Genomic DNA, 13,489 nt, shown 5'->3' on the forward strand with positions numbered 1-13,489 from the left:
GCTGGACCAAACATTCCCTTGCATGCCCACTCTAGCAAAACAAGGAATATTGTACATGGCTGCTCCCAGTGGATTATATCCCACAAATTGGACATTGACCCTGGACTTTAAAAAAACTGAAAGAGTTACTGGGGATGTTCCCATGGTCAGAAATACTCAGAAAGAAGGGAGTCCAAAAAGGATGGGGATTTATTTAAGGTGAAATATTGAAGGCCCAAATGCAGACAATATCAACAAGAAAGAAAAGTGGGAGGCATCTAAGGAAACCGATGTGGCTGCATAAGGAGCTTACAGATGAGCTGAGAGTTAAGAAGGGAATGTGTAAGAAATGGAAGGAAGGGGAAATCACAAAGGAGGAGTAGACATGAGTAGCCAGCAGTTGCAGGGTGAAGGTCAGGTTGGCTAAAGCTCAGAATGAGCTCAGGCTTGCAAAAGAGGTTAAAAATTATAGGAAAGGTTTCTTTTACTATGTCCAAAGTAAAAGGAAGAGCAAGGAAGTGGTAGGAGAAGTCAAAATAAAAAAAATTGCAATTCAGTTGCAATTCAGCAGCTTCTCTTTCCAGTCTATTTCTGAAATTCCTTTGTAGTAAAACAGCTACTTTGAGATCTTGTATAGAATGTCCTGGGAGATTGAAGTGTTCTCCTACTGGTTTCTCTGTTTTGTGATTCTTGATGTCAGATTTATGTCCGTTTATTCTTTGGCGTAAGGTTTGGCCTGTTTGTCCAATATAGAGAGCTGAAGGACACTGTTGGCATTTGATGGCATACACAATGTTAGACGATGAGCAATTAAATAGTCCCGAGATGGTATGTGTGATGTTGTTGGGGCCAGTAATGGTGTTGTCCGGGTGTATGTGCCGGGTGTATGCAGCTGCTGAATTGCAACTCATTACCAAACTTAAAACAATGGAGACACCTGGTCTGAACAAAGACATTGGATTCTTATCTCATTATACATGATAAGCCATTTCTCACCTTCTCACCCCTTGCCTTTTCCTGTAAGACCTATTACAGTTGTTAAGAGTCGTCAACAGGCTCATCTCAGCTATCTGCCAATCTCCCATTCCCACCACCCTTCTGAGTAACACCCCTCCCCACCTTCTCACTATATAGAAGGATCTGGCAACTTCTGTTTCAGTGTATCTGAAGAAGTGTGCATGCACACGAAAGCTCATACCAAGAACTAACTTAGTTTGTCTTTAAGGTGCTACTGGAAGGAATTTTTTTATTTTGACTATGGCAGACCAACACGGCTACCTATCTGTAACTGGTAGGAGAAGAAGGGGGTATGCTATTGGGTGACCAAGAGAAGGCAGAACTGTTCAACACCTATTGTCTTCATCCAAAAGGAAAGTGATGCCCAACCTGGTGATAATCAAATAAATGATGTAAGGAGGGAACTGCAGCCCAAGTTAGAAAATGAGGTAACAAGAAATGAATTCAGATCTCCAGGGCCTGATGGGCTGCATCCAAGGCTACTAAAGGAGCTTGAGGATGTACCGTATGTTTCGCACCATAGGACGCACCGGACAATAGGACGCACTTTGTTTTAGAGGGGGGAGAACAAGGGAAAAAAATTCTCCCCCTCTCTGCCCAGTGCCCCTTCAGTGAAGCGGCAGGAGGCGCTGCACAGAGAGGGGGAGAACTTTCCCCCTCTTGTTTTCCTGCTCTAAAACAAGGTGCCGTTTAAGGTGCGTTCAGGCGGCTACCTTGGAAGCCTGGAGAGCGAGAGGGGTCGGTGTGCACTGACCCCTCTCGCTCTCCGGGCTTCAGGTTCCTTTCGACCTGCTCTTTGGGGCTGGGGGGGGGGGAGCCCACCACCAGCCCCAAAGAGCAGGTCAGGGAGCAGCGGAAAGGCGCAGCAGAGAGGCTTCTGCCATAGCCGCATGCCACCTCTTCAGCCGGGCGAGGGTCGCGGGGCTATGGCGTCTTCGCTCCATAGGACGCACACACATTTCCCCTTCATTTTTGAAGGGGAAAAAGTGCGTCCTATAGAGCGAAAAATACGGTAATCTCAGAGCCTTTGTCTGTGATCTTTGAGAATTCTTGGAGAACAGGTGAGGTCCCTACAGACTGGAGGCGGAAAAGGATCTAGTAGCACATCTAGGCCACCAGCCCAAGTTGATCTAATGGAAATGAGATTCTGACTAAACAACAGGGAAAACATTCTGATGGTAAGAGACAGTGGAAAGGAACTACCTTGGAAACTGTGCTTAAAACACCATCTCTGCTTAAAAGCTCTTTCATTGGCAGAGCTTGAGATCCAACAAATATGAGGGAAGTTGAAGTCTCCCACGAGTTCTGTATCCCTCCTTTTGAATGTTTGGGAATCTGCTCTAGGAAGGCGTCATCCAAGTCTTCAGTCTGGCTTGGCAATCTATAACAGACACCCACCGTGAAGCCACTGCTGTTTCTCCTACCATTTTTATCCCTATACTCTCAATCTGCTTTCCATGCTCCCGGTCATGGATTTCTTCACAAGTGTACACAGTGGTACCTCAAGTTACAGACGCTTCAGGTAACAGACTCCGCTAACCCAGAAATAGTACCTTGGGTTAAGAACTTTGCTTCAGGATGAGAACAGAAATTGTGTGGTGGCAGCAGCGGGAGGCTCCTGGTACCTCAGGTTAAGAACAGTTTCAGGATAAGAATGGAGCTCCAGAACGGATTACCGTATTTTTCACTCTATAGGACGCACTTTCCCCCTCCAAAAATGAAGGGAAGATGTGTGTGCGTCCTATGGAGCAAATGCAGGCTTTCGCTGAAGCCCGGAGAGTGAGAGGGGTTGGTGTGCACTGACCCCTCTCGCTCTCCAGGCTTCAGGAACACATCCGCAAGCCTTCGGAGCGCAGCGGGAGTTCCCGCCGGGCTCCGAAGGCTTGCAGATAGCAGCCTGCAGCCCGGGGAGCGCAGCACTGCGCTCCCCGGGCTTCGGGCAGCTATCCGCAGCACTTGCCACCGCTCCCAGACCTGTTCTGGGGGCTGGGGAAGCTCGGGCTTCCTCCGCCCCAGACCCGCGGCTAAAAACGAAGCCGCGCGCAGCCTCTCCCGGCTGGAGAGGTTGTGCGTGGCTAAAGAGGAAGCCAAGACAGCCAGCAGGATGGATCCCTCTCGCTGTCTTGGCTTCTTTGCTCTTTGGGGCTGGGGGAGGGAAATAAAAATGTTTTTCTTTATTCCCCCCCCCAAAAAAACCTAGGTGCGCCCTATGGTCCGGTGCGCCCTATAGAGCGAAAAATACGGTAAGTTCTTAACCCGAGGTACCACTGTACTACTCCCTTCCAGTTTGGTCTGTTCCTTTTAAACAGGCTGTACCCCTCAGTTTCCACGTTCCAGTCATGAGTCTCATTGTTAGGGAATCATTCTGCCAGAAACAGAGGAGGTTCCAGAAAATTCATTTACATATGGGAGTGGCACTCTAAGCATGCATGGCTCTGGCTGGTAGTGCCAATAAGAAAGAGGAACTATCAGTTTCATTTTTTGCAGACGGCAAATGTCTACCCAATGAGTGCTGCCTGTAAATTCTGCTTTGCTGGGACTGCTGATGGACGCCGTTGCTGGAAAGAGAGACTTTTAACTCAAAGCGTGCTATTATAGCTGTTTGCTTTCAGAGTCTGTGAGTGATTCATCTCTAAGAATAACTTCAGTTACTGTTCACTGTTTCCGAGGAAAAACTCTTCTAAACCATTGAAAGCATGTTACTGAGGTGCCTTCACACAATTATCTACGAGCAGAGAAAGTGTAACGAACCATTAATATTCATTCCAGCAGGTTTCAGTAATGCCTTCTGAGTGATATTTGCCACCCTGTAGTGGAAGCGCCAATTTGTCTTGCTGAACTGAAACCACGAGTCGCTCCCTCCAGCTGCTTCCTTCTTGTACAGTCATACCTCGGGTTGAAGTTGCTTCAGGTTGAGCGTTTTCAGGTTGCGCTCCGTGGCAAGCCAGAAGTAACGGAACACATTACTTCCGGGTTTTGCCGCTCATGCATGTGCAGACGCTCAAAATGACGTCACGCACATTCACAGAAGCGGCAAATCGTGACCCATGAACACGCAGACGCGGGTTGCGTTTGCTTCAGGTTGCGAATGGGGCTCCGGAACAGATCCCGTTCGCGTCCAGAGATACCACTGTAGTTTCTTGCCCTTTATCGGGTTTCTGGAGCATCGCCTCAGTTTCCTGTGCATCAATGAGGCTAGAAATCCCCAGTACCAGGAGTTCTTCTGTCTTCTGCAATATCATCTCCTTCCCCCTCAAGATCTAGTTCAAAGCTCTCCTCATCAGGTTTGCGAGACTCTGCAAATGTTCTTGTCACTGGCCTAGTCATATGGAACTCCCTGCCACTGGAGATTCAGCAGACGCCTTCTGGGCTGACTTTTAAAACGCCTCCCAAAGACTGTTCAACCAAGCCTACGCAGGCAGCTAAGAATACATGGTCTGTGGAGGTTTTTAATTTCTCTCTTTTTTCCACTCATTACAATTTTTTGTTTGGGTTTTGTGTTCTTACATTGCTGTAAACCACTTTAGGATAAAGCGGCATATAAATATTTTTATAAACCAATAAATGATTGTCAGACAATGCGACTAGAAGTGTGTTTATTTGCTCCAAGCGAGACCTGCCATGAAGACACCCCCCCCCCCAGGATGGGCTTGCCCCTTGTGGGCCTCTGGGATATCTGACCCCCCCCCCCACGCGCCTCTGGCCATTCCACAGCTACTGACTCTTTGTCCTTTTGCTCCCCCCTTTCATTAATATACTGGGTGTTCCTCCCCGCCCCCAGCATTTGCTTCTCACTGCTTTGGTTCTGCTGCTGATGGCACTGGATGTTCTAGCAGGCAGTGAGAGAAGCAACACGCGATGCAGAAAGGTGTCTAGCTGAAACACAGAAAACCAGTTTTAGCACCAGAACTGAGTGCACCCTCATCTTATTTTATTTTAAATAAATCTTCATGCCCTGGGCAGCTTCCGCCTCCTGCAGACTTCCAAACAAACCTTTCTCCTTTTTTGACATCTATGCTGCTCCTGCTCAGAACGGGGAGGTTGAAGAAACAGCAGGGCCCTGAATTTCTCCACCCGCCATAAACCCCCCACCATGGAAGAATTAAGTCTTTCCAGGCTTTTCCTGTACTGTCCAGCCATACCTAAAGGTAAAGGGACCCCTGACCGTTAGGTCCAGTTGCGGACAACTCTGGGGTTGCGGCGCTCATCTCGCTTTATTGGCCGAAGGAGCCGGCGTGCAGCTTCCGGGTCATGTGGCCAGCAGGACTAAGCCGCTTCTGGCGAACCAGAGCAGCGCACGGAAATGCCGTTTGCCTTCCCGCCGGAGTGGTACCTATTTATCTACTTGCACTTTGATGTGCAACTGCTAGGTTGGTAGGAGCTGGGAACTCGCCCCGTTGCAGGGATTCGAACCGCCAACCTTCTGATCGGCAAGCCCTAGGCTCTGTGGTTTAAACCACAGTGCCACCCGCGTCCCACACTAGCCATACCTAGGCCGCCATAAAAAGCCAGGTGGCAGAGGGGCGACATAGGAGACCCCAAATAAACAGCAAGAAGAACTTTCTGACAGTGGAAGCGATTCCTTGGGAAGGAGGTGGGTTCTCATGGAATCGGAGAGTTGTAAGGGACTCCCAAGGGTCATCCAGGCCAACCCCCTGCAATGAAAGCCCAGGTCCCTGGGGGTGGGGTTTGCAACCAACACAAAGACCCACACTTTCACTGCCACCTCCATGGAACAATGGTGGCCAGAAGCCAGGGCTCCTTGGCACCATTCAAGGTGCTGCTTTTGACCTGCTTTTAGAATCACGGAGCTGGAAGGGACTCCAAGGGTCATCTAGTCCAACTGCCTGCAAGGCCAAAAGCCTCTCCTGGGGGGCGCCTTCCTCAACTGTGTCTGCCTTTGGATGGTGGAAGTGAGCCGCCCCAGCAAGAGAAGCCCTCCAGGGAGAGAGGCGGCCAGGGAGCAGTCAAGGGGCGACTGGTTTACCTCTAGAACCTGCCGGCGACATCTGAAAAGGCCGAATGCCGGAAGATACAGGGCAGACGTGTGCAAACCATGGGACTGGCTCCCACAAGAGACAGGGATGGCCACCAATTAGGCAAATTAACGGAGGATCGGGGCCACCCCCCCCCATGGCTCGTTTCTCCGTCTGTGGCCAGGAGCTCTGGGTCTGAAGGGTAGCTTCTCGCTGGGGAGAGGGTTGCGGCAGTCTGGCGCTCCTCTGGGGCTCCTTCCCTTTGGGGCAGGATGCTGACCCAGAGGAGCCACTGGCCTGATCCGGCTGCAGGGGTCCTCTGTGCCTCTGGCATTCCTCAAAAAGACGCCCCCTGCTGGAAGGGGCTCCTTCGTGATTGTTGCGTTATATTGCTGGGAATCTTCTCCCTGGTCTGAACCTCATTTCGTGGGAGAGGGCCCCTCCCGTGGTTTTTGTGTCCTTGTGTTTTTCACTTCTCTCTCTCTCTCTCTCTATGTAATAAATTAAGCTAAACTTTCAAAAGAAAAGGGGGAAAGACCTGTCCTGCCCCATCTCCAGGATCTCTGCTCCCTACCAATCTCCACCCCACAATTTAATAGCAAAGACAGCTTTGGGGCTGCCTGTGCAGGGAAGTTTTCAAGGTGGGACGTTTGGTTCTGCTTCCATCTCTCTTGGAAGCCGCCCAGAGTGGATGGGCCAACCCAGAATACAGAATGAAATAATAAACATAGTTAGTATTTCTATATCCAGTCTGTTTCCCCCTCTGCAGTTCTGGGAAGCTTTGGAAGTTAGCATAGTATCCCAGAGTCAGAAGGGACCATCAGAGTCACGCAGCCCAGCCCAGCCCAAGATCCTTCTTTGACCAACGTGGGACTCGAACCCAAGAATCTCGCGCTCCACTGAGTTATCCCAGCTTATGAACGGAGGGGGGGGGGGGAGAAGCCACCCTAGACAAAGTCAAGGCCATTGGGTCTGGTGAACCCAGGGCTGCTGACACTGGCTGGCAGCAGCTCTGCTGGATTTTGGACCTGTGGCCTGGAGATGCTGGGGACTGAGCGCCTGCTGCCACACTACAGTCCTGCGCTTCCCCCTGAGACAGCCCCTCTCCCTCCTGTCCTTCTGCACACAGCTGTGGGGCATGTGGGGCACCTGCAGCCTGCCAGCTCTTCTGGGAAAAGGGCGCTGGAGACCCCCTGGCTGCCGGCTGCCCTCCCTGCAGCCCCAAGGGCCAGACCCCTGGGCCGGCAGCAGGAGGAACCCGAGGGGCTCCTCTGCCCACCAAGCCCTTCCCCTGCCCAGGTCCTCTCAGAAGCAGCGTCCAGAAAGGCAGGGCAGCTCATTCTTACCTGGGGAAATCATAAGAGGGCAGAACAGCGGGGAGGGTTGCCGCCAGGGGCCCCAGGGATCTGGGACAGACGCGCTTTGGGGCACAGCGAGGCCGGGGGGCACAGGGCCGTGTGCAGGCCAACAACCAAAATGGATGTGAGGGAGGAAGAGGAAGAGCAGGGCAAGGCCACAGTGGAGCCTCCATGTCCAGAGCCAGTCCACCGGAAGACCAGGGAGGGCAGCAGCCGGGGAGGCCTCTCTCAGCCCCCCGTCTCCCCCCTGGAGCCGTTGGAGGGGCTGAACGAGAGCAGCTTTCCACGTCCTCATCCAGCAGCCAGTTTGTGTGAATGGCGGGGTTTTAATGTCGATTTCAAAATTGTGCATTGAATTAGATTTTAAATGGTGTCCAGACAGAGGCAGAGAAGTGGGGGGTGCGCAGACGCCACCTGGGGGCAGCAGGGACTCCCCCCCAAGAAGGTGGGGCAGGAAGAGCAGGCCTGTACAAGGCCCCACAGCTTACATGCCTGGGAAGGGGGGACTGTCCAGGAAGGGGAGAGCCCTCTTGACGGAGCCCCCCTCCCCATCACCTGGGGCTTAACCCTTCGCTCCCTGCCTTTCACGCCAGCCTGATCCCCAAAGTGGCGGGGCTGGCGAAGGGGGGTCTTTGGGCGTGTCTATGCCATCGCCCCCCAGCACAGGGGGAGGTGCCCTGCCCACCACACGTACTCTGGCCCCCTGACCCCCAAACCCGCCTCCGTGCCCCCAAGAGGGTCCACAGGGATTCCCATCCCTCCATCCATCTCTGGGTGGGCCTCTCCCCCCTGCTTCTACTTGTAGGTCCAGCAGGCGGTGGCCCAGCCCTGCCCCTTGCAGATCTCCTTGTGCTTGAGGAAGCAGCTCTGGACGCGGAACTTGCGCCCGCAGTCCTCGCAGGCGTACAGGTTGCCGCCGTGCGTCTTCATGTGCTCGGTCAGGTGGTGCTTCAGCTTGAACTTCTTGTTGCAGACGGAGCAGCCAAAGGGGCGCAGGCTGAAGGTCAGCATGATGTGGCGGTCCCGCTTGGGCTTGACCGCAAAGCACTTCCCGCACAGGCAGCCAAACTTCTTGCCGTCGGGCGCAGACATCAGCTTGACGGGCGCGTGAACCACCTGCCCGTGCACGGCGTGCGCCAGGATCTCGTTGCCATGGAGGTCCACGGGCTTCCACGAACTCTCGGGGAAGGCCACCGAGTCCGCCTTTGTCGAGAAGCCGCCGCCAGGGCCGCTGGACGAGGATGCCGCCGGGGCGCCAGGGAGCAGGTAGCTGACCTCGCCGCTCTCCTGGATCTCGGCCGGGCACAGCCCCAACACGGCCAGCGGCCTGCCCAGAGACTTGAAGAAGCCAGCCTCCGACAGGCACGAGCTGCTGCCGGATCCGCCCAGCACCGAGGCCGAGGCGGCCGCCTCCTCAGCGTCAAAGCGCTCCTGCTTGATGTAGAAGACCTTGGGGGCCTCGTGGGCCGAGGCAAAGGGCGGCTCCTTGACTCGGCTCTCCTCGGCCTTGGCCGGCCCGTCGGTGGAGCCGCTGCAGATCTGCGCCTGGTGCTCCTCATCCTCCTCCTCCTCGTCCTCCTCCTCGTCAGGCGGCACGCGGATCTTCAGGACCTCGCCGTCGGGGCAGGTGCGCCGCCGCCGCCCAGGAGCCTCGGCTTCAGCCTCGTCCCTGGAGCCAAAGTAGTTGCTGCTGCTGGGCGACTGGCTCTCGCTGGCGCGGCTGGACCAAGGCCGGCAGGCGCCGCCCTCCAGCTCCTTGAGGATGCCTGAGCACTGGTCCACCACCTGCCACATCTGGAGCCCGCTGGCCACCAGGAGGTGGCTGGGCAGGGCCTCCAGGAGCAGCCTGAGGCGCCCCGAGTAGATGAGCTGCAGGAGGTTCTCGAAGGCGTCCGGCTCGATGACGCCGGGCAGCACGATGCAGTTGGTGTCGTGCAGGAGCAGCTTGTCGTGGAAGTAGGGCGAGGAGGCGGCCAGGACGCTCTTGTGCGCCTGGAAGACGCGGCCCTGGACGTGGATGGCGATGTCGCAGAACTTGCCCTCCAGCCGGTGCTTGTTGAGCGACTCCAGCAGGACGGCGGCGTAGTGAGGGAACTCAATCTGCACGCTGCGCGTCTCGGGCTCCATGGCCGCTGCAAGGAGGAGGGAGAGGGTGAGGGGCCAAGGGGGGAGGAGAGGGCACAGGGGGCTCCGCAGGCCAGGCGGGAGGGAGCCCAAGGGTCATCTAGCCCAACCCCCACAAGAGGCTTGCTTTATCAACTGTATTGCAGGGGGCTGGGCTCCTTTCCAAACCTTTCTCTCTCCTCTGCTGCTGCCTTGTCTCAGAAGCCTGGGCAGCCGCCCACCAGGGATTCCTGATGATACAAGGTGTTGGGATAAAAAACCATAAAACAACATTGTGATGCCCCCCTTTGGGAACGCTGCCTTCTGTAGGTGGCCACGGGAAGCCACAAGTTTGGCCAGGAGTTCCCTGTTTGACAGAAATCATATTTCTCTTTCGGAGGCTTCTGGCTGGACAAATTTTGGAGCCTCCTTGAGTCTGTTCATTTTCTAGTGCTGATTTGTGGGTTCATTTGTCTGTTTTACAGCACTGTTGCTGATATTTCACAGTGCTCCTAATTGTGTTCTGTGATTTGGAACAATGTGATTTGTTTATTTCTGTTAAAGTAAGCTGCTTTGAGCTTTCAGTAAACAAAAAATGGCATGTAGGCACATTCAATAATTTACACAGAGAGAGGAATTGGTAGGGACCTCGAGGGTCATCTTTTAAAATATTTTACTGCAAGCCGCCCAGAGTGGCTGGGGCAACCCTGTCAGATGGGAGGCACATAAGTAATAAAATCTTGTCCAGCCCCCTAGATCAGTGTTTCCCAACCTTTTTTGGGCAAAGGCACACTTGTTTCATGAAAAAAATCTCGAGGCACACCACCATTACAGCCCCGTGACGTCAGTGCTCAGCGTCACTCCGGGAGGGACATGAATTGCTAGCAAATTACATAATCACCTCCTTGAGGGCTGGCTCATCTTCTCCGAAGGCAGAATCCCATTAATTAACAGCACAGACTCACACCATTGCCAAGACGAGGGGGGAAAACCTCAGTCATGCACAGTCATGCACATGTGGGGGCTAAATGAGGACGAAGACCGGGCAGAGAGCAGGGTTCAAATCACCCCACCTGGCCAGGACAATCCCTGGGTGCTCCCGTGGGCCACTCGCCTGACCCACCTCGCAGGGCTGTTGTTGCGAGGTTAACACGGGGAGAACCACGCGCGCCCCCGGGAGCTCCTTGGAGGAGAAAGCGGGCGATGAATGCAATGCACGAAATATATGAGAGGCGACCAGGTTTTGCAGGTGAGGGGCCCCCGCCAGCCTCCGCTTCCAACACCCGGTGCAACGACGCCGAAGTTTCCCCCCGGGCTCAGCTCGGGGAGCAGCGCTGCTCCCCCCCGGCTCCCCTTCGCCCTCCCGGCTCTCTCTGCCACCCACTGGGGACCCCCCTCACCTGCCAAGTCCGGAGCGCCGGTGGAAGTTGCATGCATGCATGCAGGGCGCCGCGTTGCCATTGCATTGCACTGCACTCCATGCAACACCTGCACGCATGCATTGCCTTGCACGCCCGCCAAGGGGTCTCCCCGCGGTCCGATGCGTCCCCTCCGGCGCGGATGCAGCATTGCAAAAATAAACACCCCCCCGACGCAGCCCTACCTGGGGGGCAGCCTCCGCCTCCGCCGCTCCGCCTCCGCGGGGATCCCTGGGCTCCATCCTGCCACCCGATCTCCGTGGGGGTGCAGGCAGGCTGTGCGGGGTCTGCGCGGAAGAGCCCCTGCCCGCCCGCCGCCGCTGTGCTCATTCCATGGCCGGGAGAAGAGCGCTTCAAACAAAACGCCCGGCCCGCCAGGCCACGCTGGGAAACGTAGTTCGCGCACCCCGCGCGGGCGCGGAGCCCAAGGGCGAGGGGACTACGGATCCCGGCAGCCCCCGCGCCGGGGACGGAGGGGGAGAGGCTGGGTGCAGGGATGGAGGGACGGGTGGGCGAGCGAGTGAGTGAGTGGCAGCCGCCAAGCCTTGGCCGAGAGCCAGGAAGGGCCTCCCCGGAGGAGGAGGAGGAGGGAGGCGCAGAGCGGGAGGGAGGGAGGGAACCCCAGGGGTCATCTAGTGACGGCGTCCCAATCGAAAATTTGACTTTTTTTAAAAAAAATCTTTCGAATTTTTTAATTTTTCCCGCGGCACACCAGGCAACATCTCGCGGCACACTAGTGTGCCGCGGAACAGTGGTTGGGAAACACTGCCCTAGATAACCTTCAGGGTCCCTTCTGACCCGACATTTCTACGCTCCTCAGCTGCTGCTGCTGCTGCTGCCTGGCCTCCGGTGAAGCTCCAGGATCTCTCCAGCCACTGGAGCAGGACGGGGCAGGAGGAGAGTCCAGAATAGAATAAGGGGAGGGGTCTTCTTTTGCTGTTTACTTATTGACTTGTTTTCCTCTTGTATATTATGGTGTGAAACACCCTGAGATCTGAATGTGTTTTTTTTAATTCAGGAGTGTACGCCCGACAATGGAGGCGTTCCACAACCGAGGTTCCACTGTAATAATATGAATAATAAAAGCACCCTGCCTATCAGAGACGGAGGCGCCTTTGGGGCTCTCTTGGCTTCTCTCTTCTCGCCCCATCTTTCAAGGGGAATCTCTGCCACTTCATGTGCCTATATGCTCCCCCCCTTTCTTTCCTGAGATTTCCACTATTTACTTCCAGTAGCACCTTAAAGACCAACTAAGTTAGTTCTTGGTATGAGCTTTCGTGTGCATGCACACTTCTTCAGATACACACATACTGTACATACATACACACACACACACACACACACACACACATACATACAGTGTATCTGAAGAAGTGTGCATGCACACGAAAGCTCATACCAAGAACTACCGTATTTTTCGCTCTATAACACGCACCTGACCATAACACGCGCATAGTTTTTAGAGGAGGAAAATCCGTAGGCATGCCACCTGTAGGCATTCCCTCCATAACACGCACAGACATTTCCCCTTACTTTCTAGGAGGAAAAAAGTGAGTGTTATGGTGCAAAAAATACGGTAACTTAGTTGGTCTTTAAGGTGCTACTGGAAGGAATTTTTTTATTTTGACTCTGGGGTGTTAGCGGAAAAATCCGAGGGCTCCCTTGGACGAAAACAAAGACACCAACTAGGATTACTTGGAGCAAAACAGCAGCCTGTAGGCTTGGCCTTGATTGAACTGTTGCAACAGGGTGCTCCCCTCACTTGCAGGAGAGAGGAAGGACCCAGAACAATGGTGCGCAAGGCCTTATAAAGACTTTTGAAATTGCCACCCTGTAGACCAAGACCACCCCCTGGAACATCATACATACATCACAGAAGGGGTGTAACCTAAGACCACCCCTCAGATACATCACACCTACATCACAGACAAGGCAGTCCAAAATAGAATTTTTAATATTGTTTTTCTCCCTTTTTTGTTTATCTCCTGTCTGGCAGGTTCCTTGATTGGATTGCCTGGGGAGCCTGGCCAGTCTTTTGTAATGATAAATACTTAGTTCCTGGGCCAGGTCACAGGCTGACACCCTATTCAAACACAGACATACCCTTAAGACAGGATTTGTGAAGGAAAAGACAATGGGGAGGCTTTTCCGGTTTGACCTTGCAGAGAAAACATTTGCTCAGTTTAGGAACCAAAAAGGTTCCAGGCGTGTCTTCCTGTGCTGATCTATATATGTGCTTGGTTGGTACACTTATGAACATTATCATATATTTAAGAGCATAAAATTCCTATTACAGGGTTGCGGCAAATGTTATGTGCAAATGGCTTTAGATACCTCTTAGGTCCATATAACATATATTCAACCAAAAAACAGCGACAATTTGTTATTGACATAGGATGGACATATTGGCTGGACATATTCTTATGAAAATTATGGGGGGGCACATCTTTAAAGTTGTTAAATGTTACAAATATTATGCCTGAATGTATTCTTTCAACTTGACAGCTTAGGTAAGTTACCTAGCTTTAAAAAATCATAAAATCAACTCCTTTGCCATTTTCCTCTATTCCAACGCTATTTTGCCCTTGGAAAAGGGACTCCAGGAAGTGCCCAGAGGTGATAATTGCTGAGCTGATTG

General features: G+C 53.5%; 1 pseudogene across 1 annotated transcript; it reads right to left on the bottom strand.

Annotated features, from left to right (window-relative positions):
- Positions 1-7,840: 7,840 nt before the first annotated feature.
- LOC308578335 (zinc finger and BTB domain-containing protein 9 pseudogene) lies at positions 7,841-9,457 on the bottom strand (annotated as a pseudogene). Its single transcript has one exon. The product of its transcript is annotated as a zinc finger and BTB domain-containing protein 9 pseudogene (transcript).
- Between the last annotated feature and the right edge of the window lie 4,032 nt (positions 9,458-13,489).

This window comes from Podarcis bocagei, assembly GCF_964188305.1.
Source record: "Podarcis bocagei genome assembly, chromosome: W".
Lineage (NCBI taxonomy): Eukaryota > Metazoa > Chordata > Lepidosauria > Squamata > Lacertidae > Podarcis > Podarcis bocagei.